The 26,073-nt window shown below is 36.6% G+C and overlaps 1 protein-coding gene across 2 annotated transcripts in view; it reads left to right on the top strand.

Annotated features, from left to right (window-relative positions):
- The first annotated feature begins 15,010 nt into the window (after positions 1 to 15,010).
- The window catches only part of LOC131899275 (E3 ubiquitin-protein ligase RING2-like), a 30,526-nt gene continuing 19,463 nt past the window's right edge, over positions 15,011 to 26,073 (top strand). The window contains exon 1 of one of the 2 annotated variants that reach the window (XM_059250697.1): positions 15,011 to 15,049. The gene's annotated coding sequence lies outside the window, so the exon portion shown is untranslated. Of the gene's footprint in view, positions 15,050 to 25,659; positions 25,814 to 26,073 lie in introns of those variants that run through there. The other variant, XM_059250696.1, reaches the window with a different exon arrangement.

The following is a 26,073-nucleotide window of genomic DNA, read 5'->3' as shown; positions in this document are numbered from 1 at the left end:
TGGCGCTGATTTTCTTTGGTGACTGTACTTTCTGTTTTTTGGAGAGGGCTTGTACAAGCCTTAAATTGGTCAGGACAGCCGAAGGGAAAGTTTTTCTTAGTTTCTGGGTCCTTGAGTTAATCACAATTTGTAGTCACATACATGTGGCCCCATCTTCTTGCCTAATTTCTCCCAGAGGGACTTGATTCCCATTACCCTTGGGAATACAAGAGATAAACATTCTTATCTTTGATAACTGCTTCCAACTGGGAGGCTGCTGTAATCCCCCTCTCTCTTGGAGATTGTGGAACTCTTACCAGGCAAATCCAGTAAACAGAACAAGACTTTTGAGTCTTTTTTATATTGTTTTGAAGCAATGGAGTTTTGTGGATTCTGGGTAGTAAGAAACAAATTTTGTAACAAAGTTTAATAGTCAAGGGCATAACTGTAGGGCCAAGAAGAGTACAAGGAAGAGTCCTGCTAAGAGAAGCACCAAGATATCCAATACCAAAATTTGGAATATAATCAATATGATTCAAATAACTTCTGGAGAATTTGAGGGACACAACCTGAAAATTTTGGTGTAGCATCTCTCTTCAATACAGATTTGATTAACAACAACAAAAGACAAACTACAACCCCCCCCCCAAAAAAAAACCTTAAGGAAGAGGCTTTTTTTCAGTTTTTCTGAAATCTAATTTTAAATTTGGGTGAGTTACTATCAATAATGAATCTATTTGAATTTGAAATGTATTTGTACTATGGCCAATGTCTTGCAAGGTGAATCATATAGATTTAGGTGTATAGTCTTGTAACATGGGGGGTTACATCTATACCTATGTCTACGATAATGGTGAGTTCTGTTCCTCTGAGAACAAGAATGTATTGAAAGATTCATTTAACCTTGACAATTCTTTAAAAAAAAGAGCAGATAGAGATTGGTTGTGCAGAGCTATGTCTATATTAGAAGATAAAACGTTAGGTTACAGGAGGTATATATAAAAATTTGTCCCATACAAAGAGAAAGTTTCATGTCTTGCAAAATAAAAGTTAACTTCTGTGGTGGAATGTTTATTTGTTTTCTTTTGAGGGGGTAGGGGAATAAAATTCCCATATTGAACAGTCCTCCGCAGGGATTGAAAGGGCCCTGTGTTGTGCCCTTAGTCTTACTTTCTGTGTGTGTAGCATTTTTTTGATGTCTATTTAAAAAAAAAACCAACATTCATTAAGCCATTCAGTTAGATTTCCATAGGTTAGTTTGAGTAAATAGTCTGGTTTCAGGTATAGAATAGTCTTCCAAGCAAAAAAGGTTCTTTCTTATATGTTATAAGTCTTCTCATGCAATATCCTGAGACATTTTTTATTACATTTGTTAAATTATAGATTCACTGAGAACCATATTTTGCATTACTTGTGTGTGAAAATATGAACCTTAGTATCATGACTTTAGCATATTGTTAATGGCACAAAAAGTATTATTTTTAAGAGACAGTTTATTTAATCAAACAAAATCGTAACTGCAGTCTACTTGAATAAGAAAGTTTATAACTACAGATTTCTATATTTGAAAACACCTGAGATTAATTTCAATACATTTATCATGTTTAGATAAACATTACAATTACAAAATAAGAACAAGAAAGGAGTAAGAAAAATAAGAGTGAATTAAACTGAATAAAATGATCATTGTAAAAGATTAATATCACAAAATTTGGTATTCTAAACATGAAAATAATATTTACAAGTAGGTGAACCAAAAGGAAAAATAAGCAAATAAAAATATTTAACACAGATCAGAACATTATAAATGATATCTGAAAAAGAAGAAATAAAAAGGAAAGATGACTGTTCCTAGGTAGGATGGAGGAGAATGTTTATTGTAAGTTAAAGGGATACAGTCATAGTCCAGAATGGCCCAGACTGAGCTGTGCCCTATAAGGAGAAGGTGGAGGGGAAGGGAGAGGGGAGAGAGTGGAACCAGATGAAGCAGCCAGGAGGCCCAAAGGTACAAAGGTACAAAGAGAGTGAGTAACAAAAATGGCTGGATTATATAAGAAGGCAGCTGGGGGAAGGGTAGCCCAGCTCCCTTGGCCAGAGAGATCAGGGTAGGGAGTGGGGTGTGCCAGGCAGGAGGGTCTTGTAGCACATAGGGACTGAGGGATACAGGGAGAATCTGGAGGCCAGTGTCCAAGTTCTATATGTTAAATAGGCACCTCAGCCATTTGTCCCAAGTTTGAGACCTAACAATATCAATGAAATGCACTGTATTGTGGTGGCTATTCTTGGTTGTCAACTTGACTACATCTGGAATTAACCAAAACCCAGAAATAGAGGGCACACATGTAGGAGATTTTTGCTTACTTTGAAGTAGGAAGGAGTCACTTCTAATCCACATCTTTGAGGTAGGAAGATAGGCCTTTAATCTAGACCTTTTGAGCTGGGAAAACCCACCTCTAACCTGAGCCACAGATTCTGCCAGAACTATATTAGAACATGGAAGAAGGAAGCTTTTGCTCTTTGTCTGCTTGCTCTCACCTTGATAGCAAGTCCATTCCTTCAGTGTCACTGGCATTAAAGTCTACATCTTTGGAATCCCAGAGCATACTGAAGACCAGCTGAGACATCCAGACTTGTGGAATGAGCAACTACAGGATTTTGGACTTTCCGTTCATAGCCAACCATTGTTGGATTAGCTAGACTGTAGCCTATAAATCATTCTAATAAATCCCCTTCTTGTGTGTGTGTGTGTGTGTGTGTGTGTGTGTGTGTGTACGTTCTGTTACTCTAGAGAACCCTGTCTAATTCATGCATTGTCTCTTGTTAGAAATTATTTTTACTAAAACCTGCCTGATTAGAAAATCTATAGGAAATGAACATATATAATGATTTATATTATTTACCAAAATTGAATCAAATGTATTTGGGAGTATTTGATTGTGTGTGTGTGTGTGTATGTGTGTGTGTGTGTGTGTGTGTGTGTGTGTGAATACAAAGTCTTGAGATTGCTGGTATAATAAAAAGAAAAATGCAAAAATTAAATATGTAAAGTAGATGCATACACACCTCATTTTTTCTACAGTGTTTTAAAAACACTAAAAGTAATGGTGCTTACAGATCTCACTGGTCCATCCTTTACCTTCATCTCCTTTAGCATTCCTTTCAGTTTTACTTTGGAGTTTGGGGAAACTGTAGTCTTTGAACGTTGGGATGTAGCTTTCGTCTATCTGGGGGTCATTCTTGGTCTTCACACTGCTCTGGTACTAACCTCTTTTGAATTTCATGAAGTTTTCCATCTGCATTCTCCTAAATAAATTGTCTAAAACTTCAAATGTTTACATAGCTTTCCCTAGTAAACGTTACATCTTTCTCATTTTTATATTCCTTTATTTCCTCCTTTAATATAGACCCGAATGAAAGTAATAAGTAAATAGTAGCTATACCATGGTATAAAAAGGATCTGATCTTAGAATTTCTTTCACTAAAGTAATTAGTCCATTACCCATGTATTCAGACTCATGGAAATTCTCAGTAAATGTTCACAATAAGCTAGAAGCTTGAGCAACATAGCACATGAATGTCACCTAAGTCAGTTACTGATAAGAGTCCTTGTAGTCCTTTGAAACCAGAGATAATCATGTACTATCTGCATTTTCTCAGTATTGTTGTTTTTCAAGCTCCCACCAGAATGGCATGTTAAACTTTGTTTACTGTGTTCAAGGGCTTTTCTTTGCCAAACCACCACAGGCTTCAACATTCCTCCCTTAAGCCAGTTCCAGAGATCTAAAAAAACCACATGTTCAGCTTTATCAAAGGAAGAAACACACTTCTTAGTAACCAATTTTCTCTTTTAGTTACATTGCTTATCATTGTGATAAAACATCCAGACCAAAGCAAACATAAATGAGGAAGGGTGTATTTTGGCTTACCCAATACTTTAAATATTGAAGTTCATCATGGAAGGGAAGACAGCAGGAGATTGAAGCAGCTGGTCACATTGAATCCACAGTCAGAAAGAAAAAAAAGTGAGAATGTTGGTCCTCATCTAGCTTCCTCCTTTACATGTAGTGTGGAAAATAAACCTAGGTGAGAGTGCCTATTTCTTTAATAGTGGGGCATCCCACCTAATTTAGCCTAATCATGTTAGTTCCTCTCAGGCTATCCCAGAAGCTATGCTACTCTGCATAATCCCTCACTGAGGCACCTTTCCTACAGGATGCCCTAGAACAATGACAGCAAAAACTTTTTTTCAATCTTGTTTGTATTTTCAAAGAACAAATTATTTATTTCATTGACTATTGGATCTTTTTTATATTTCTTTAATTTATATTCCACATTAAGCACAAAATTCTAAAACAGCCGATGCTAAGATTCACATAAGAGTAACAACATGTGACATTTGTATTTCTGGATCTGGGTCACATCACTCATTGTAATGTTTTCCAGATCATCCCATTTCTCTGAAAATTTCAGTTTTGCATTTCTCTTTTTACTGCTGAACAAAATTCCACTGTATACAAGTACCATTTTTTATTACCCAGTCTTCCTTTCATGAAGGCCTATACTCTTTATATCTGGCTATATTGAATAAAGTAGGTATGAATATGAATGTTGTATGTATAGCACAGTCCTTCCTGCTTATACAGCATTGGTAATTGAGAGGACTTGTGAAATTCTCAGTGCCAAATGTGGGACACCTCCTTATATTCTCCTATGGTCACGCAAACAATATAAATAATTGATTTATCAGTTGTTTTCTCTTCAGAATTCATTGGTAAGATCTTGTTGTTGAAGACACCACTTAGTCACAGGACCCAGATACAGGACCCAGAGAAGCCAATCGTGAACTGACCTATAATCTTTGTTCATTGTTACCTAACTCCCACAGTAACAGAAGGCACCTTTCATACTGAGGAAAAACTGGCATCAGTGGTGTTACTGTGTTGTAGATACTGAGCAGCAATACTGACTGACCAGATAAGACAAGACCACTAACTAATTACTGGAAAGTCTGTTACAAGGCCAATCAACACTGATTGCACTTGACACCCTTTACACAATGGAAAATTCTGTACATTAGAAATGTGCCCCAAAGTTTGTGACTAGATAGGTCATAGGCCGTAGTAAAAAAGGTATTGCTATTGTTTTGTTAAGTAGACATGATGTACCTATCAAATTGCCACCTCGATAACTATATTTGTGCACATAGATGAGTGTTACTAGCAGCTTTGGTTAGGGAAGTTTATTTATGTAGTAGTCAGTGATGACTGTAAAGATTTATAACTGGTTAAAGTACAGAGAATACATGACTTTTGAGTGCCCATCCATAAATGGAACACATGTATCACCAAATCCAAAGCTGTAGGAACATCATGGGAAGGTTACCGAAAAAAAATATCAGACCTAATAGGAAGGTGAGGAACACTGAATTACAGGCATGACATGGCCGTTGCACTCTTGAACTCACAGCAGCTGTGACTCCCTGAATGAATTATCTTCAAGACTGGTCCAGTCAACACTCTGTCATAGAACGGGTGAAGCTCATGGGGTCCTACCTTTCCCTGAGAATTTAATCAAAGATTATTGGTTAGTGACAGAGAGAAGATATTTTCTACAGTGGTGTTTTACTAATAAGGTATACATGTTGCTATACAGAAATTCCACCCGCACTTCACTAAACAACTCAAATGAAATTGAGCCACACACACATGAAAATAGGAGGTGAGGACAGGTAGAAGAAGCAATTTAACAGTAATTCCAGGGGTCAAAAAAAGTGTAAAGGGGTATATATAATTGAAGTACATCATTTATATATACAAAATATATTATAAGCCATTACTATGTAAAATTATTATATTTGCAGAATATTTGCAGAATAAGTCAAATTACATAAAATAAAGTTATAGCATTTAACTGGGAGGAATGGAGATGACAATTATTAAATTTAGGAGATACAGAAATTTGATGGTAAATTATATGTATAGAGTAATAAATTTTATATGTGAGGAAACTTTGAGATGAGTATTTGGGGGTCTCAAGTGGATAGATCAAATATCATCTCCAGAGCTAGCTTTTTTTTTTATTTTAACAAAATTTAACAATTTATCAACTCTATGGCCAGTAGACATTATTTTTAGAATGTTGTAAGAGACAGGGCACTTAATTTTCAAGATTCACTTGATACCTGTCAATTAAGAAGATCATGGGTATGTGACAGTCTGCATTCATGATCAAGTAGGAAGAAGCTGACAGAGGTATCTGTCTTTACTAATGTCTAGACATTTTCTGGCTGGATTTGGGGTGACCAACACTTTGAAATCCTGCCTCCATAATTAATTTGTGAATGCCCACAGACATTTAAATGAATTAAGAATGTGGAAAGGCCCATTACCTGTTTGCATAAAAATGACTAAATAGAGAGAAAAACAGGTTCCCAAGAGCAGGTAGTGGCCTTTTTATATGAGGATACTTAGGATGCTCTTTTGAGTTAAATTTTTATTCCCTGGGAGACAGTGTGGCTAATAGAGACAGTTGGGATGGGGAGAGGAGGTGGAAGGCAGTGAGGTATAGATGCTGTTCAGTGACATCAGGGTCGCTGTGCTGCAAAGGGGCTCCCTGGGAAGTGATTAAGTGGCTCACAAGGGAGCAAGCCCTTAACAAAGCCTGATAGGGAGGGGATTAAATCTGCTGGATTCTGATCTGAGAGGGTCTGTAGGATTAGATTTGGAGGTTTGTGTTAGTAGGGCTTGGTATGTGTAGACAAGGGAACAAAGGGATAGAGGTCCTGCAAGATGGAGGGCAAGAGCATGTTACATTTAGGCCAGCAGATTAGTTGTTGAGGGCCTTCTGGGGCCAGATCAAGATTGAACTTGAAGCCCAGTTGTTTGAAATCTTCTAGTAGGGCAGGGAAAAGACCCGTTGGGACAAGAGCAGCTATGGTCCATATAGTAGGTCTTAGAATGGGCTGAGGTTAAGTTTCTGCTCTGCAGCATCCTTCAGAGATAGAAACTTCACTGGAATGAAGTACCTGAGAGTTTCTCAGGCATCCCTGAAGGAATTGTCAGGAAGAATGAAAGATCCCAGAGGCTAAAACAAAATAGAGTTGAAGTTCCAGGGTTCTACTGGGAATTAATGGAGTCCCCTTTACTATTTGAATACTGAGTGGGAGAATGACTGGTGTTGAGTGTAGCTTCAGAAATGGCAAAGATGACCCTCTCAGGTGCTGGAGGTCAGGTCAGAGGTAAGAGAAAGAGAGTGCTTATCATTCCTGCCAATAAGGAATTAAGCCAAAACCCCTGCTCTGCTTCATGGCAATGAGTCTGTTAGACACCACCAGAGGGAGTGAGATCTCAGGGTTGCATGCAGGATGTTATATCCTTAGATGTACTGAGCACAGAGGTTGGAATGGCTCTTGGAAGGTGAAAGAAGATGGACAACAGAAGATAGGGGATAGATAGGATGGAGGTACCAATGTATAAAAGCCTGTTGATGAAGCCTCCTCACCCCTAAGTCCATGCTGGATATCCTCAAAAATACATATGGTTATATAAGAATTTAGTTTGTAGGAACCATAAACAAGAATTTAGATGACCTCGCCAGCTAGATCAGGCTTTATTTAATGTAAAAGAGGTGTTGTCTGAAATTCTGGGCACGGGGTGATCAGGTTACCGAACCCAATCACTCAATGACTAGAGAGCAAGAGAATGAGATTAAAGGCTTTCATGTTTTTATAGCTAAGGATAGATAAGAGGGAAGGATTTTTTTTTTCAGCAACAAGCTGTGTTAAAACTATAGGGTCTGTTGTCTCCTTTCGTAACACCCAGTGTCTGGGGTGGGGATCAGCTGCTTTTCTTCTATAATCCCTAAATAGCTGGCTTCCTGGAACTCTGAGGTCAGTTTAGAACCTTGGTTTTTAGGGAGGAGGTTCCTTTTGAGGCCAGTGAAAAAGCAAGGGAAAAATAAAGAGAGAAAAGGAAAACTTTCAAAATACAAACAACAGCAAAGCTTTGCTCTCCTTCAAAGAGGAGAGATGACTTTTTAATGCTGGTATTAGAATGGGGCAAAGAGAAGCTCCACAAAAAATCAGCCCAATTCCAATCTCAGCCTTAGGAAGTCATCTCACCTCTTTGAACAGGCTTTGCATCTGTTTCAAGCTCAAGCTAGGGAAGCGCCCTCTTCTACATCTCTTCTGGCTGATTTCTATTTCCATTTTGGGGGAGCATCTAGTAAGTACCACCCAATCACGCCTGCCCCACTGTGTTCCATTTTGTTTTTTGGGAATTTGGAAAACATAATACAAATTCCATAAAATAAGATGGTTGTAGTGGTGCACAGCTATAGTATAAGCAGTTTAGAGTACTGATCAGCGTGATCTTAAGTTTGAAGCTAGCCTAGACTCTATAGCAAGACCCTGAGACTAGATAGACCATGGGTCTAGAGGAATACAAAATGCTGTTGTTCTGCTAAAGGAGCACAGCTATAAAATGGCTAATGACATTCCCTCATACCTAAAGATTAATGTCTTGCTCATGCATTATCAGAAAAGCTTTCTCTTACAGTAGATGGGACAGAGATCCACAGCTGGAAAATGTGCAGAGAGTGAGAGACCTTGGAACACTCAGTCCTAAATGGAATATCTTCATCAAATCCCTTCCTTCAGGGCTCAGGAACTTATACAAAAGTGGAGGCAGAAAGATTTTAAGAGCCAGTGGGGATGGATGGCAGCAAGGAAACAATGTCTTCTGGATGAAACAGGATTGATGCACATAAGAACTTACAGAGATGTGGCAGTGTACAAGACCTGCACAGGTTCAAGTCAGATGGGGTCCCAGTGCTGAGAGGGGAAACTGGACATGATCTCATATTCCTAACAAAGTTGTTGTCTCCAATTTACTGCAAAGGGAAAAAATCAGTTTTTTCCAATGAGTCTCAATGAGTATACAATCACACTTAAGGGTAGGCCCTATGCCCAGCAGTAGATGGCCAAGACAAAACAAACTCAGTGAAGATTTTGTTGATTGTTTTTGTTTCATATTGCTTTATGTGGGCATTCTTTACTTTTTCTGATCTTTTGCTTATATATAATGGTTTCTGATTTTATGTTTTTATGGGTTTTGGTTGTGTGTGTATATGTGTGTTTGTGTGTGTGTGTTTCTTGTTCCTTTTGCTGTTTTTTAATTTTTTAAATTCTTATTTATTTATTTATTTGCCTGATTATTTTCTAAGGAGAGAGAGAGAGAGAGAGAGAGAGAGAGAGAGAGAGAGAGAGAGAAGGAAAGCATGCAGGCAGGCAGGTATGAAGTTGGAAGGGTGAGGAGGAGGAAAGGATCTGGGAGGAGATGCAGGAGAGGAAACTGTGATCAGATTATATTTTATGAATTTTAGTTAAAAATACAAAGAAAGGAAAAGAAAAACAAAACAAAAATCAACCAAACCCTTAAGTGGTAAGAGAGATGGCTTAGTGGTTAAGAGCACTGGTTATTTTTCCAGCAAACCCAGGTTCAATTCTTGGCACTCACATGATGGTTCACAGCTGTCTGTAACTCCAGTTCCAGGACAACTGACAATTGTTTTTGGTTTCCATAGGCACCAGGCATGCACATGGAATGCAGACATATATAAAACAATTTAACAACAACAGCAAAACCAACCACCCAAACAAACAAAAAATCCAAAACTAAACCAACATGAACAAAACAAAAACTATGGAAAGTAAAAATCCATATTCTTTCTTGGGTCCTGGCAATAAAGTTAATGGTTTAGCTTGGGTATCTCTTTGTTAAAATCCATCTTACCTGTGGAGAGGGTTGATTTAGATGTTAATTCTATACTTTGGAGTTAGTACCTGATGTTCAAGGGAGAATATTAGCATTTATCCCAAAGGATTATCAAAAAAGATAAAGGATGAAGCATATGGCATTCTCTAATACATAGAAGACTTTACAGTCCCAATTTTGGTCTCTGCTTTTTCTAGAGTCTTTGTGGAAGTGTCCATTCATCGCTATGTCCACCAGAGGGCAGGAAGAGAAAGGTACTAGATTCCTGTGACTGCAGCTGAAGAGCTGAGCTGCATTTTCAGGACCCTTAAAATATCAATTCATACTCAGTTGAAGATTGAAAAAGACTAGATGTTTTGACTGATTTTTACTTTAGCTTGATATTCTGATTTCTATTCCTTCATAATTTACTACCCCCACTTCTGTTAATGCCTCTTTTACAGCAAATAGCATGATTTTCTGTGATAGGGAAAATAACTCATTTTTCAAATTTTCTTAATTTTTGGCTTCCTTTTTATTGCTGTCATAAAATACCAAAAACAACTTGGAAGAGGGGCAAGTTTATTTGGTTTACAGTTTACAGTCCATCATTCAGGGAACTAAGGCAGGAAGCTATAGGTAGGAATCATGGAGGAATGCTGCTTACTGGCTTCCTCAGGTATTATTCTTATACTGTCCAGACCCACCTGCCTAAAAATGGCAACATACACAGTAGACTGGGCCCTCCTCCATCATTAGGAAATGAAGAAAAATTCCCCAAAGTTATGTCTGTAGGTCAATCTGATGAAGGCAATATCCTCATTAAGGTTCTCACTTCCCAGGTGTGCTTAGGTGTATGTCAAGTTGACAATTAAAGCTAACTAAACATCAATAGCTAACTTAAAACTTAATGAATATTTTTATCTGTCTTAAAAAGATCAAATGGGCCGGGCGGTGGTGGCGCACGCCTTTAATCCCAGCACTCGGGAGGCAGAGCCAGGCGGATCTCTGTGAGTTCAAGGCCAGCCTGGGCTACCAAGTGAGTCCCAGGAAAGGCGCAAAGCTACACAGAGAAACCCTGTCTCGAAAAACCCAAAAAAAAAAAAAAAGATCAAATGCCCTGTATCTATAACTATGACACTCCACAAGAAATGGGTATGCCTCAGGAGGGAATGGGGCAGGTAGACGGAAGACCGCTTGTTTTATAATGTTCCCTTTAAGAGGAAGGACCCAGAAAGTGAGTATTATTATGTTATTTTTATTGAGAGAACAACAAGGTTTTTCCATTGTCACAAATAGCAATGGCATTAAATTTATTTATAAATGTCATATGCTTTTGATCAGTTCCCTGTCTCTCTATGATGATCAGTGAACTAACTTGCCCTATAACTAATGTCCCACAAAGTCCAGACCTACCTAGTGGGTATTGGTGTAAATATTAAGGCCACTCCACGTAGTTAAAAGGAGATTTATTTAATGGCGTAACTTACAAATTAAGGGATAGGTAGGTCACGGGGTCTGGGGAAAGTGTATCACAGTCCAGTGGTGTGCTCTGGAGCTTTGCTTGATCTGCCTCCAGCATCCAGGGTCCCGGGACGAAGAGCGCGCCCCCCATCCAGATCTCGGGTCCCTAGGCGCCTCCCTTGGCCCCGCCTTGTAGGCGTGACAGTTGCCGAAGTCTCAATGGGGGTTGGAACTTCCAGATCAAAACTGGAATGGCTACCCACTACAAGTGGGGGGTCATGTGGCTAATGTTGTCTGTCAAGTACATCCCGAGTGGACAAATCACATGTTTCAGGTTCCATTCCTACATCCCTGAGGGGCCAAGAAGGATGGGACTGTAACCTGTCAGAGGTATTCTGTCATAATCCAGATTAGCTTCTGATGTGGAATAGCAGACTTGTAACCTCCTTGGGAAATAGTTCTATTATGTTAGCACATAAACTAAGAAAGAAAATAAAGTAAAAGTATACCCCAAAGTAGAAAAGAATCATCCTCAGCCTAATAAGGAATGATAACAAAGGAAGAGGGGGAAGGAGGAGAGTGGTAGGGAAGGAGAGAGGGAGGGATGGAAAAGAGAAGAAGGGAGGTAAGGAGGGAGGGAGGAAGGAAAGGAAGGAAGGAAGGAGGGAAGGAAGGAAAGAAGGAAGGAAGGAGGGAAATGTCTACAGTAGAAAATGGTTTCTGAACTTTCCCTCATGTTGTCATCAGAAAGGAATTATCCAGAGCTGGGATTTTGACTCATTGGTGAGAGAACATTTGTCTAGAATGTGTAACATTCCAGGTTTCATTTGAAATGGAAGGAGGGAAGAAAGGGAGAGGATGAGAGAAAAGTGATCAAGTAAGAAAAGAACGTTTTGAAGAAAAAAATTATCTTTTTAAATACATATATATTTATTTTAATGTTTATGTATATGTGTACCACATATGTGGATCTGATTATGGAGGTCAAAAGAGTGCTTTGGATCCCCTGGATTTACAGTTGCAGGTGATTGTGCGCTGTCATGTGGGTACTGGGAACTGAACCAAGATCTTCTGTAAGAGCAGTATGTTCTCTTATCCCCTGAACCATCTCTTTACCCCTGGATTTCATCTTTCTAATAACCCTTCTCATTCTGACATCATGTTTGCTTGGCTTGATATCACATAGCATTGTAAAGCTGGTCATGTTTAATGGACTCCTCACAACCCATGTCCTTATCCTGAAAACTCAGCTCAGTCAAAAGGGGAAGAAGTGGAGTCTCAAAAGGCACCATGAAAATCCCTTCATAGAACTTTGTCTAGGAATATACAGCATCCTCTACCCTCTGCCTGGTATCCTGTACTTCATAGCCAGTTACTCCCATTTGACCTTGTCACTTAGCACAAATGATTACCTCAGTGTCATCCATCAAGGCCACAATTATGTTTACAGAATTAATGGAAGCAATATCTATCATCCTACTGAAGGAAAAGGAAAAAGTAGAAACCAACCAGGCCATCACAGGGGGCTACCCTTGGTAGAGAGAATGGTATCCCTAAAGGCTATGTGGTAAGCAAGACCATGATGCATTTTGGGAAGTTGGAATAGGTTCAGTGTGGCTGGTCCAGAGTTGGGGAGGTAGCTGCAAATGAAGCTAGAGAAACAAGAAAGGTTCTATATTACCTCTTATTCTCAAAGTGTAAAGCACAAACCATCAGCATGGCACGACACCAAGCTTGTTAGAAGTGAAGAATGATAGGCCATTTTTCTCACATGCTTAAGAATGTTCTAAGCTGCCTGCCTGATATGATTCTATAGGAACTTTGGATTTCACAGAAACTTAATTTTGACTAAATTACAACATACATGTAAACAGAAAGCCAGCTGGTATTCTTGGAGAAATCTAGAATCCTTCTTGTTGTTGAACAGGAACATTTTAGTCAGAGAAAGATTTGGCAGTCAAACAACTCCAGGTTCCCTACTTATGAAAGGAACTTTTAGCTCCCCTTACAACTTACAGTCCATCATGAAGGGAAGTCAGAGCTGGAATTCAAGGCAGGGACCTGGATTCAGATCCTGAAGCAGAAGCCATAGAAGAATGCAGCTTACTGGTTTATGCCCCATGACTTGCTCAGTTTGCCTTCTTATACGATGTAGGACCATCTACCTAGTGGGGGCTTATAATTTGAAGCATACTTGCTGAGTTTTCTTGCAATAGTTTCATGATACTAGGTCTTATGTTGAGGTCTTTGATCCATCTAGAGTTGAATTTTGTCCACAGTGAGAGACAGGACATAGTTTCAATTTTCTACAACGTGAAAAACAGTTTTCCCAGTATCATTTCTTAAAGATGCTGTCTTTTTTTCCAAAGCATATGTTCGGAATCTTTGTCAAAAATAAGTAAGTAATTGTAATTGTGTGGCCTTATATCTGTGTCCTTTGATCCACTGATCTACAAATCTCTCTTTGTGAAGAGGCATGCTGGTTTTGTTTCTATGGCTAATTTGAAATCAGGTATGGTGTTGCTGTCCTTGGTGTTTATGCTTCCATATAACTTTTTAGTTGTTTCTTTTGATGTTTATAAATGATAGCCTATGAATTTTGATTGGAATTACATTGAATCTGTAGATTACTTTAGGAACTATAGGCATTTTCACACTAATTCCTTCATATTTTTAGGGAAGACATAGAATTATCAAAACAAAACCTTTCTTATGATTCTTAATATCTTGGATACAGAAAAAAATTCTGGAGCATGAATGATGTTTGAAAATGAGAAATCATGGCCCTTATCTGAGCACTCAATTGTAAAGAAGTCAATGTTCCCTACTTAGAAACCTTGTAGCAACTTCTCTTATAAAGACCATAACACAATACAAAACTATTTCTTCATAATAAAGATAATAAAGGTGTCAGAAAATACCAAACAAACTTCTATTTTTGTTTGTTGTTTATTATTATTATTATTATTATTATTATTATTATTATTATTATTATTATTATTTGTTTTCTCTTTTGTTTGTTTTTTCAAGACAGGGTTTCTCTGTCTACCTGTTAACTGGCTCTGTAGACCAGGCTGGCCTTGAACTTGGAGATCCTCCTGTCTCTGCCTCCTGAGTGCTGGGATTAAAGGCATACACCACCACCATTTGGTCTGAACAAACTTCTTAATGAATGTAGTAATGTTTAGAAAAAAATCATGACTTCTTTTACAGTTACAAAAACATGATAATATTTAACAAATCAACTAGTTTATGTTGTGCGCAAGATTTACCATAACCCTGTTGCTGATTCTGTCTTTAGATATGAGAAAATGTTCACTATTTGGCAACATAGTCTCCGTTAAGCAAAGGACAGCCCTTTCTCTACCACTCAAAAACACTTGTATAAATTGTACGAAAAACACGAGTATGAAATTCCTAAAAATTCTTGTTCAAAGACTTTTCATGAAATGATGGTATATTAATAGGTATTTAGATAACCTAAAGTCCACTACCGTTTTTTTTTTGGTGTGCCAGGGAACCTAGCATGCTATGTGAGCATTGTACCATTGAGCTATACCTCACGGAATAAAGGTTTTTATGCTTTAAATAGTAAGCTAATGTTCACTTTATACTCTCAGAAGCTCTGAAAGAATCTGTAATGTTTCTACTTCTTCTTGAAAGGTTTTCTAACCTCTGTCTTTCAGTGTACACCCATTTTTGAAGTCCTAATAGCCTGGTAGAGGCCCATTCTGGCAGTAGAAACTGGTAGCCCATTTATTATGACAGCATAAATCCCCTCACCATTCTTTTGTCACAGGAACCTTTGTGTTACTTTAGTAATCAGAGCCAGTCTGCTTATTCACCCCTACCAGGTAACATGCTTTCTAACCTCCTCTTGACTTTTATAGGAGAGTATCTTTCCCTTGACTTTGGAGAATTCTAGTAAATTTTATCTGAGTTTTAGTATTTTACCTTACTTTTATTCAGCAATATGTTGGTGTCTGTTTAGTTGGTAGCTGCTGAAATGATCTCCTTTATAATGTTATGGGAATTATAGAGGTCTTATGTTCAGAAGTCTTGTATATACTCAGCAGTATGTCATGGCTCATATAAATTATTTCATTATCTCATTGTTACAAGAACTTCATGCCCATTTTAAGTAACCATACTACTGTGAATCCTGGCCCCAGTAATATGCCTCCACCTTTGCTTTGATGTCAAGTGAAAGTCAGAATCTCCCTCAAAATGGTGCTGATATCCTTCATGGGAAGAGAGTTTTAGTGCTGTGGTAGTAGACTAACATGATATTTCATCTAGTCCTTTTCTATATTTTGAGGGTTCACTTCTTCCTTGATTTATGAAAACTCCAAAAGATCTTGTGTACATATTGACGTATTTCAATTCTTGTTTTCTTTATTTGGCATATTGGTTTGACTTACATATTTATTTGCTAAATACTTTAAGTTTATTCTAGCTCCTAGGACTTATTGTTAAACATAGTCATGCAAATAATATTCTCTTTCTTTCCCTCCTTTTCTTCTTCTTCCTTCTTCTCCCTTGTTCTCATCCTCTTCCTCTTCCCCCTTCTTCTTGACTGATTATGATAGGTTCACACTCTGTAGCCCAGGCCAGCCTGGGACTCACTGTATATCTTGTATGTATTTTTGTATATTCCACTCAGGCTGGCCTACAACTCAGAAGAGTATTCATGATTCAGCCTCCTAGTGCTGTGTAAACATATTCATCTATGAATTCCATAATATTTTGCCAGTCATTAGAAGCTGTCAAGTTATAGTCCTTAAATTTTACTTTCATGAATCAAATATACTTCATTTTTTTAGCTACTATAGTTCAACTCTAATACCATGAATTTTTTTCTTGGCTCATAGTCTCTTATTACATAAAGTTAGGTCTCTGTTAATTGTATATGAGTTGTTCTATCAATCTTCAAATATTCAGTTTTTCAGGCCCATATTTTTCCCTTCTGTCTCCCCTTTCCAGATAACAGTTTCCCATTTTCTGTCTATCATGAGTGTCTGATGAGATATTTGACCTTATAATATTTTGGCAGATGTTTTCACATCTTTATTTCCATTTTGTTAAACTTGCATAATGTGTGTTAGTTAATTTATTTATATTTGTCAGTTATATATTATTTTCTTTCTTTCTTTTCTTTCTTTCTTTCTTTCTTTCTTTCTTTCTTTCTTTCTTTCTTTCTTTCTTTCTTTCTTTCTTTCTTTCTTTAGTTGATTCATTGTCTTGGGATTTATTTTAGTATTTCCTTTAGTGCTATTGAAATTTTATTAGCATAACTCCTCCAACTTTTATTCTTTCTTATATCCTTGTCATAAATGTTCTTTAAAACATAACAACTTAGATTCTAGTTTCCTTTTTCCTTTTCTTTGGCATCTAACACTTGCATATGTATTTAATGTCCTAGTTCATGCCAATTTTACTCAAAGAACCTGTGTGCACATTGGTTGAGTTTCTAAGTATGATGCCAAAAGCCATGAACATTCTAGGTTGTTCAGGAAAACCTCTGTTACAAAGTGACGAGGTCATTTCAGGACTGTCTCATCATTAGCACCCAACTAGTCACATTTATTTTTAGTTTTATATTTGTGATATGAATATTTTTCTTCTTGTAACTATAATCTTTCTTATACACTATTCCTACTTTAATCTTAGTGACCAATATTGCATTTCATATATAAGTATTAATTATAATAGCATTATTACTATTACGGCTGCTCTCCTTATTAGGATCACCTATAACAGTGGTTCTCAACCTGTGGGTCACGATCCCTTTGAGAGTTGTATGAACCTTTCACAAGGGTCACATATCAGATATCCCAAATACCAGATAATTACATTACTATTCATAACTGTAGCAAAATTATAATTATGAAGTAGTAATGAAATAATTTTATGGTTGGGGGTCACCACAACATGAAGAACTGTATTAAAGATTGCAGCATTAGGAAGATTGAGAACCACTGATCTATAGCATATGTTTATTTTATTTTTTGGTTTTTTGAGACAGGGTTTCTCTGTGTAGCTTTGCGCCTTTCCTAGAACTCGCTTTGTAGACCAGGCTGGCCTCGAACTCACAGAGATCTGCCTGGCTCTGCCTCCCGAGTGCTGGGATTAAAGGCGTGCGCCACCACCACCTGGCTAGCATATGTTTTATGTAAGTATCATGCCCATTTTTCTGGATATACATTAGGCATTATAAAGTTATAAAATCTACATCTGTGGTTTCTGTACATTTTCACAATAAATGCTAACCTGATTAATGTCACTATTGAAGCACATTATGGACTTCTTTGGAGTTTTATCTTAGGTTACAAAAGTATTAGAATGTGAGCCAAATTTTTTTCCTGTCCCCTTAAACAAGAATGTTAATAGGGCATTTTTTTAAAGCAAAGTGTTGAGCAATTATGACATAAATAAATTATTTCCATGTTATCCTAGAATATTTAGGATATATTCCATACAGATGTTGAGGAGCAAGTGAAAATATAAAATAAATGTGGGTTAGAAAATATCAGTGATGAAACAGTAAATAAAAAAAAACTTATAAGGTGAGGTGTTGGCATATAACAGCATGTTACAATAATTTCATAGAACTCATCATTAAGTAATGATGAGCAAATGCCGAAGGTATCCATGTGAAACCTTTGTCTAATGTCAAGCCAGGAGTATGACAAAATAAAATAAAAAAAAATTTCAACCCAATCTAATTTGCTTTGAACCTCTGTGAATAGTCCTTCTCTTGATAGTCCAGTAAAAGAGTAAAAATGAGACACACACACACACACACACACACACACCTATGGCAAGCTAGAGCTTTTCTGTGTTAACTATATGTTGTAGTATCAATGCAAAAACAAAGCTGTCATAACACAGGGAATAAGAGAGTTTATTCTGGAGCCAAATATAAGTAATCATGACCTGGGAACAGAAACAGTGATGTAGTTTACTGCAAGTACCAATGACCACTTATATACTGTAGCTAGAGTTTTCCTGCCTGGCCCACGGTCAGGACAAATCTCTCTCACCCGCCAGTCCCACAGCCGCTCAGACTCAACCAAGTAAACACAGAGACTTATATTGGTTATAAACTGTATGGCCGTGGCAGGCTTCTTGCTAACTGTTCTTACAGCTTAAATTAATCCATTTCTATAAATCTATACCTTGCCACGTGGCTTGTGGCTTACCGGTACTTTACATCTTCCTTGTCCTGATGGTGGCTGGCAGTGTCTCTCTCACCCAGCTTCCTGTTCTCTCCCTTCTCCTCTCTGTTAGTCCCGCCTATACTTCCTGCCTGGCCACTGGCCAATCAGTGATTTATTTATTGACCAATCAGCAACACATTTGACATACAGACCATCCCACAGCAATATACCCATAGTTTTATTTTTAATAGTAACAACAGTGTATTTGATAAATATAGACACTTCTCAGATCCATTGGTAGGAACTTCAAGTTCTCAGCATAGAGCTAAACAGGGAAGTCTCTGTTGTAAGCTTCATATGCAGCCTAAAGGCATTCTTAGCCTTAGTGTTTGCAGAAGCTAGTGGTCTATCTGCGCATTCCAAAAAGATTTGCCTGTTGGTCTCAAGGATAGATGTTAGGTGAAACACAGAAGTAGGTAACAAATACCTGTTAAAGTTACTAGAGATAGCCAGGATGATTTGCCTTTGGACCTACAGCATTTTTAACTCTCCATAGTTGCAGAAGTTCTATCCAGCCAATAAGCCTCGTAAAATCACTTAAAAGGGATACACTTCGTTGTTGGGTTTTTTTGTGGGGGGAGGCTGGGTGCTTAAGTTCCAAATATTGAAATTTCCAATTCAATAGACATATCATTTTCATTTGAATAAAAATATTTTTATTATATCAGTAGCAAAATGAAACTTGTATGTTTGTGACTTTATCATATTTAATAATTTGTGTCTTTCATAGTTGGCATTTTTAGTGATTTCAGGACTTTTCTGAAAGTTGTAGACTTTTCTGGTAAATTTCTTGTACACAGTGTAAAAAACATTAGATGAACCAATTACTCACTCTTTCAAGGTTACATAGTTTTCTCCCATGTTCTATTTTTCTAAGCTCTTATGTATCCTTTGCTTTTGAAAGTTTTAGTTTATTATATATGTTTGTTTGCATTGTGCCTTTTGAGTTTGGGGTGATAAGGTATGGTAATGTTTAGTACAAATCTTGGAAACATATTTGTTTCACTGTAAATTTAGTGGTCTAAAAGCAGTTTCTCAAATAGTCCGGGTTACTTTGGAATTGCTCTTTCTAAATTATTTATGTTTATGTTTTTCTCATAGTAGATTCTATACTGTACTATCAGAAGGGCTCTTGTTTTATTCTTGTCTTAATTGTGTACCTGTAACACATGTGAAAATTATTGGAATAGGCCTATCTGGGCACAAGCTGGCTGGCTTGTTCATTGTGAGGTTTAAAACTTCATCACTGTCTTAGGTTTTTCCAGGTCAAGTTCAAAACAGAATTTAAGATTCAGCTGAGACATGGATGACTATGGGTTTGGAACTTTACACCAAAGCATGGTGAGCTCACCAGTAAGCTCACAACTAGTGAAAGTGACTCCCACTTACCCATAATCTATTAGTGACTACTACTCCATTGGGAAAAAGTAGGGCCCCTTGAGCTCCTTCCAAATTACATGTTTGTATGTTGACAGGTCCATTGTTGTGCAAGCTCCACATAGGCAAACCCAGTTTCCTTGAGTTCATGTTTGGAATGGCTATCCAATGATCAGACAATGTTATTTAATCTTCACTTTTTCTTAGCACCTTGAGTAGTCATGTCTCTGCATCTGCAATCTTTTCACTGCAAAGAGGCTTCTCTAAGTAAGGATGTGGGTAGCATTTATCTGTGGTATAAAAATAAATAATTAGATGGTAGTTTGATGTTACAACATTTTAGCTAAACATTGGTAGGTTTATCACTTAGGCTTATTAGTTACATGGGCATGGTTTTTTGACTGCAGTTCACATTACCTGAAATGGATTCCCTCTTATGGAGCAGGCTTTAAGTTCAACAGAGATTAGTTGCTTTCCCCCGTAAGAATTGTGCCTCTATTGCATAGCTGAAAACATCTTGTCTGGAAGATGTGGTACTGCATTTACTAGACTTGACAGATGGTTAAGACCATTGGCACTTTTTCTCACATATTACCTTCTGTCACTATGGAATCTGGTTGACAGGGATAAAATTTATCTATTTCAGGTCTAGCTTGGTTTCACTTTATCTTGCAATCAAACTACTCTGTGTCTTCAGCAATAGGCTGTTGTTGGTTGTTTTTACACCTTGGCTCTTTTACCTTTTGTTCTGTGCTCTTTTGGGGGATCTACCACCCAGCTCCCAAATAAATCACACATGGAGTCCTATTCTTACTTACAATATCTGGCCTTAGCTTGGCTTATTTCTAGCCAGCTTCTTTTAAATTAGCCTTTCTACCTTTCACCTCTGGGCTTTTACCTTTCTTTATTTGTGTATAACTTTTCTTTCCTTCTTATTCCATGTGTGGCAGGGTGGCTGGACCGTTCTTTCCTTACTCCTTGATCCTCTTCATTCTCTATTATTTTTTCCTCCTATTTATTCTCTCTGCCTATCCTTTCTACTGCTTTGTTATTGGCCATTGAGCTCTTTATTAGACCATCAAGTGTTTTAGACAGGCACAGTAACACAGCTTCACAGAGTTAAACAAATGCAATATAAAAGAATGCAAAACGTCTTTGCATCATTAAACAAATGTTACACTGCATAAACAAATGTAACATCCCAAACTATTATTCCACAGCAATAGGCTCTCATTTTCTAGTTCTGGTGGGCAATCAGGAGGAATTCAAAGAGTCTACACAGTTTTGAGGAGGCTGTGGGCCAGTCTATCCTACAACCCGAAAGATGATCTCCTACCTCTGGCACTGTAATTTTTTCTCTCATTATCCATGACTTCTAGTAACAGCCTTGTTGAACATATTGTTTTTTACACTATTTAATTGAGATATATTTTGAAGTAATATGTTAATAATTGAGCTTCAAAGCATTAGATTTCTGTATTTCTTTTTCATATATCTTTTGATTTATTTATTTTTCCCTCTTTCCTTCTCCCTCATATCTCCCATTCACTTCCCAGATTTAAGTATTCTACCCCCAGTATTCTACCTATTTTTTTTATTACTTATGTACCATGATTCATCTTCCTTTAAGGGATCCTCCAGTGACTATTTTCCTGGCTTCTCAATATCCCGAGTTATGCGCACCACACTACAAGTTCAAAGCTTGGATCCACGTATGAAGGACAGCAAGTGACATTTGTCTTACTGAGTTTGAGTTATCTCACTTGTTATAATTTTCCCCCAGTTTCAAACATCTACTTTCACGTTTCGTAATTTCACTTTTCTGTATAGCTGAACAAAATTCCATTGTGTATATGTGCAACATTTTCATTATCCATTCATCAATTGATGGGAATCTAGGCAGATTTCACTTCCTAGCTATTGTGAACATAGCAGCATTGTCTTCTGAAATTGTCTTCTACCTTTTATTGGACTGTTGATGTTCTATCTTCAGTATTTTCTCAGAATGGCTTATCATTCTAGTATTGGTCTATCCAAATTATTCTCTTTGGATAACACTGCCACAATGAATTTTATATACATATGTGAGAATATGTTGTTTTCTGTGTCTATTAAAGGTTAATATCCTCATATGTGCCTATTCTTGGCTAGGATCTTGTGGCTGGCTTGGATTCCCTTTTGATCAGTAAGTTAGTGTCTCTCAAATTTAGAGTTGTGACAGTCACCTTCATGAGAACATTTTCATTCCACCTTAGGCCAGCTTTCATCATTACATTTTAGTCTATGAGAGTTGTTTCTTCATTTCATTAGCCAATTTGTTGATTTGATTTGGGGGTAGTTGGTCTTTTTTCAATTATTTCATATTTTGAGACTATAATGCAGTTATAACATTTCTCCTTTCCCTTTCTTCTCTCTAAACCCTCCCATATTCCCCTCCCAAATCTTCTTCAAATTCATGGCCCATTTTTTTCACTAATTGTTATTGCATGCATAATATATATAATATGTAAATATGTCCTGTATGTATAATGTGATATATATATGACTGTTTGGCACTGAACAACCAATTGGGGTGCTCTTCCTTGGGGAAGGCCGCCTCTATTGCTCCCAGCCTTCCTCAGTTGCCTAGAGTTCTTTGTGTAGAGTTGAGACCTGCGGGCTTTCCCCCATCCACGTAGGCATGTCCATTAGTGTCATCCTTGTTTGGCTTACATTTGGGCAATCAAGTTGGTGAGACATTGTGGGTATAGTTTCTGATGTTACTAAGAGACATACTCAAACAAAACAGAACAGAACAAAAACAAAAACTTGATCCTCTGGCTCTTAAAATCTATTTTCTTATATGATGTTATTATTTGGATTCTCGATTTATATTTGTTGAACTTGGGTTTTATCATTCATTTTATCTTGTCTTGACCCAATTTTGATTCATTGATTCTTTGAATCCTTTTATTTCCATTTCATTATTTTCTTCTCTGATTTTAAATACTTGTTTCTATGTCCTGTCTTTTGGTTTGGCATGTTCTTGTTTGGTTACGATCATGAGGTGAATATTTATTTGGGATTTCTCTGATAGTTTTAATATAAGCATGTATACCCATAAACTGCCCTTGTCTCATCATTTCCCATGTATCTGACAGGTTTTAGTATGTTATGATTTTCTTTGCACTCAATTACAGGAATTTTGAAATTTTCAAAATTTTCAGTAACCCTGATTTTCAGTGACCCATTCATCATTCAGTAGGGTGTTGCTTAATTCCCATGGGTTTGTATATATTTCTTAGTTTTTGTTTCTTTTGATTGCCAATTTTAGTCTATTGTGATCAGAAAAAAAATACTTAAAAATCATTTTAGTTTTCTTGTACTATATATAAGTCTTGCTTTGTGCCTTGAAATATGGTTTATGTGGGAAGCTAGAGAAATAGCTCATCAGTTAAAAAAAACTTTGATTTGTGGGGGAGGTGGATTTTTTAATTATTTTATATTTAAAAACTTTTGCTGCTATTGCAGATATGGGTTCAGTTCCAAGCAACTATCTGCAATTCCTGCTATAGCAGATCTGATATGTTTTTCTGGTTCCTTTGGAACCAGGCCCACATGGGATGCACGTGTATACATGCATGGAAATGTTAGTGCACATTAAACAATATTTTAAAAATGCAGTTTACTTTGGGGAAAGTTTCATAAAATACTTAAATGTGTATATTTCAGTGATAAAAATTGTGTGTGTGTGTGTGTGTGTGTGTGTGTGTATGTGTGTGTGTGTAAAACTGAAGGTTCCTGTAGAATCCGTAAGAGTTGGATCTCCTGAAACCAGAGTTACAGGTGGTTGTGAACTGACTAAAATCAGTACGGGGAACTGAACTGAGGTCATCTGCAAGAGCAGTAATAAGCTCCTAAACACTTAGGCATCTCTCCAGCCCATGTTCTGCAATTCTTGAATGGATTATACAAATGTCTGTCAAATCCACTTGAACTACGTTATCTTTTATCTCTGATATTTTCTTATAGATTCTTTAGTCTACAGTCTTGTGTATTGGGAGAATATGGTACTAAAATCACTCTATTATTGTATTTAGGTCACTGCATTTACATAATGTAATGTTTATTGTATGAAATTGGGTGTGCTGGTTTTTTGTTCATGTATATGTAGAAAATATTATCTTGATAGCTTCCCCCCTCAATATAAAGTGAACTTTTTTTTTATGTGTTCTGAATGATTTTGGTTCAAAGTCTAGTTTGTCAGGTTTTAGTAATGCTACCATCCTTGCTTTCTAGTTTTATTTGCTTTGAATGTCTTTTTTTTATCCTTTTACCCTAAGGCTTTTCCTTTGTCAATGAAGTTCAGCAGCAATAGATAGATAGGTTATTTGTTTTTTTATTACTCCTTTTAGTTTTGTGGTTATAATACAATTATATCATTTCCTTCTTACCTTCCACACCCAAATCCTCCCATATACCCCTCTTTGTTCTTTTTCAAATATGTATCCTCTTTTTCATTAGTTGCTTTTACATGTCATGTGTATATGTATACATAAATACAACGTGCTCAGTTTAAATAATTTTACTTGTGTGGGTTGTACTTTTTAACCAACCTCTTAGTCTATGACTTTGTTTACAAAATTATGACCATTATCTATCAGTGTTAGTATTTTAAAGTACATATTAGTTTTATTTATTTTGTTATTTTTAATAGTGTTTCTTTTCTAATCTTTATTAGTTTATCTACTCTTCTGTTCATTCTTTCCTGCTGACTCAAGGATGTTTTTATCTTTTTTTTTTAAGTGTTTAGCATTTGTTTTTCAAGTATATTCTCTGTTCTTGGGTTAGTGGTCACAATTTCCCTTTCTTGTATTTTCCCATTTAATTATTGAAGATAGATTTGTTGGATATATACTCTGTTAGTCAATTACTGTCTTTCAGAGTTAGAAATAAATGTTCTGTTTTTCTTTGTTTTTATAATTTGTACTGAAATCTGCTGTTAATCGGATGTGCTGGCCTGTATATGGTTGGTGCTTCTCTCTTGCACTCTTTAATACTCTTTCTCTGCTCTGTATGCTTAGATTTTTTTATAGTGAGAGTTTCTGTATTCTTAGATGTTATAGTGGGAGGTTTGGGGAATATTTCCCACTGTTGTCTATTTGTCATTGTAAATTAAACCTCTAGCTGGCTATCCATTTCTTTCCAAGAATTATTCATTAAATGTATTTTCTATGATACTTGGTTAAACTTGTTCTTCTTCAATGTCTATGATAAACATGTTTGGTTTTTGTTGATGTTTCAGAGATAAAATATGGTCTGTTCATATTTTGTCATTCTGTCTTTGTCACTGTGTAAATTTTCTAATCAATTCACCTTATCTTCTAGCACTTTCATTCTGTCTTCTAATTGATCTATTCCATTGCGAAGAATTTCCCCTGAGTTTATAAAATCAACTTATTGAACTTTTATTTCCAAACTTTAGTTTAACTCTTTTTTCACTATTTCTGCTTTTATGAAATTCTGCTTTTCTTTCATATATTTACATTATTATTTCACTCTGCTATTTGTGTGCATACTCAGAGAATTCATTTGGGTGCTTATCTTTTTATATTTCAATAAATATTTTTATAATCATTTTTTGAAATCTTTTTGGGAAGTATTTCATTTAATTCATTTTCATTAAATTCCATTACTTAGTAATTGATAATTTGAAGATCAGTCATATTGCTTTGATTTTTTTCATATCTTTATGTTCCTGCATCAGGATTTAGCTATATGGATTAGAATTTGGGAGGATTACTAATCACCTATAATCTTTCAATAGAAATGGTTTTGAAGATTAAGTGTAATAATTTCATAGTAGGTGTTCTTTCTCTCCTCAGGACTGGAGATACAATGCAGTAGTGGAAACCTCATGCCACATGCTCAAAGCATTGGATTGACCTCCATTTCTAGCTCTATTCTAATAGCAGAATACTTACCGCAGTAAAAACGACAATTAACAGATATGTCTAGAATGAAAACACAGTAGTGCCCAAGGTAAACAATTACTTCTTTAACACCAATGATTTTTTTGGTCAAGTAAAGATTCAAAGATAGTATGATGAACAAGAAAATCACAGTTCATTAAGTTGAAATGAAGTAGTAAATATGAGTGAAGGATACAGAACTGGTTGGGATAGTGAGACTGTATATAGTCTCTTGTTGATCATCACGTTTTTAACTCATCACTATAAAGGACTTTGCATGGGACAGATAGCACAATTCACTCTGTGTGGGCGCTAGCACCCTGTGACATG

The sequence above is a fragment of the Peromyscus eremicus genome, chromosome X (assembly GCF_949786415.1).
Source record: "Peromyscus eremicus chromosome X, PerEre_H2_v1, whole genome shotgun sequence".
Lineage (NCBI taxonomy): Eukaryota > Metazoa > Chordata > Mammalia > Rodentia > Cricetidae > Peromyscus > Peromyscus eremicus.
The sequence above is the reverse complement of the archived record's forward strand: the minus strand, read 5'-3'. Positions and strand labels throughout refer to the sequence as shown.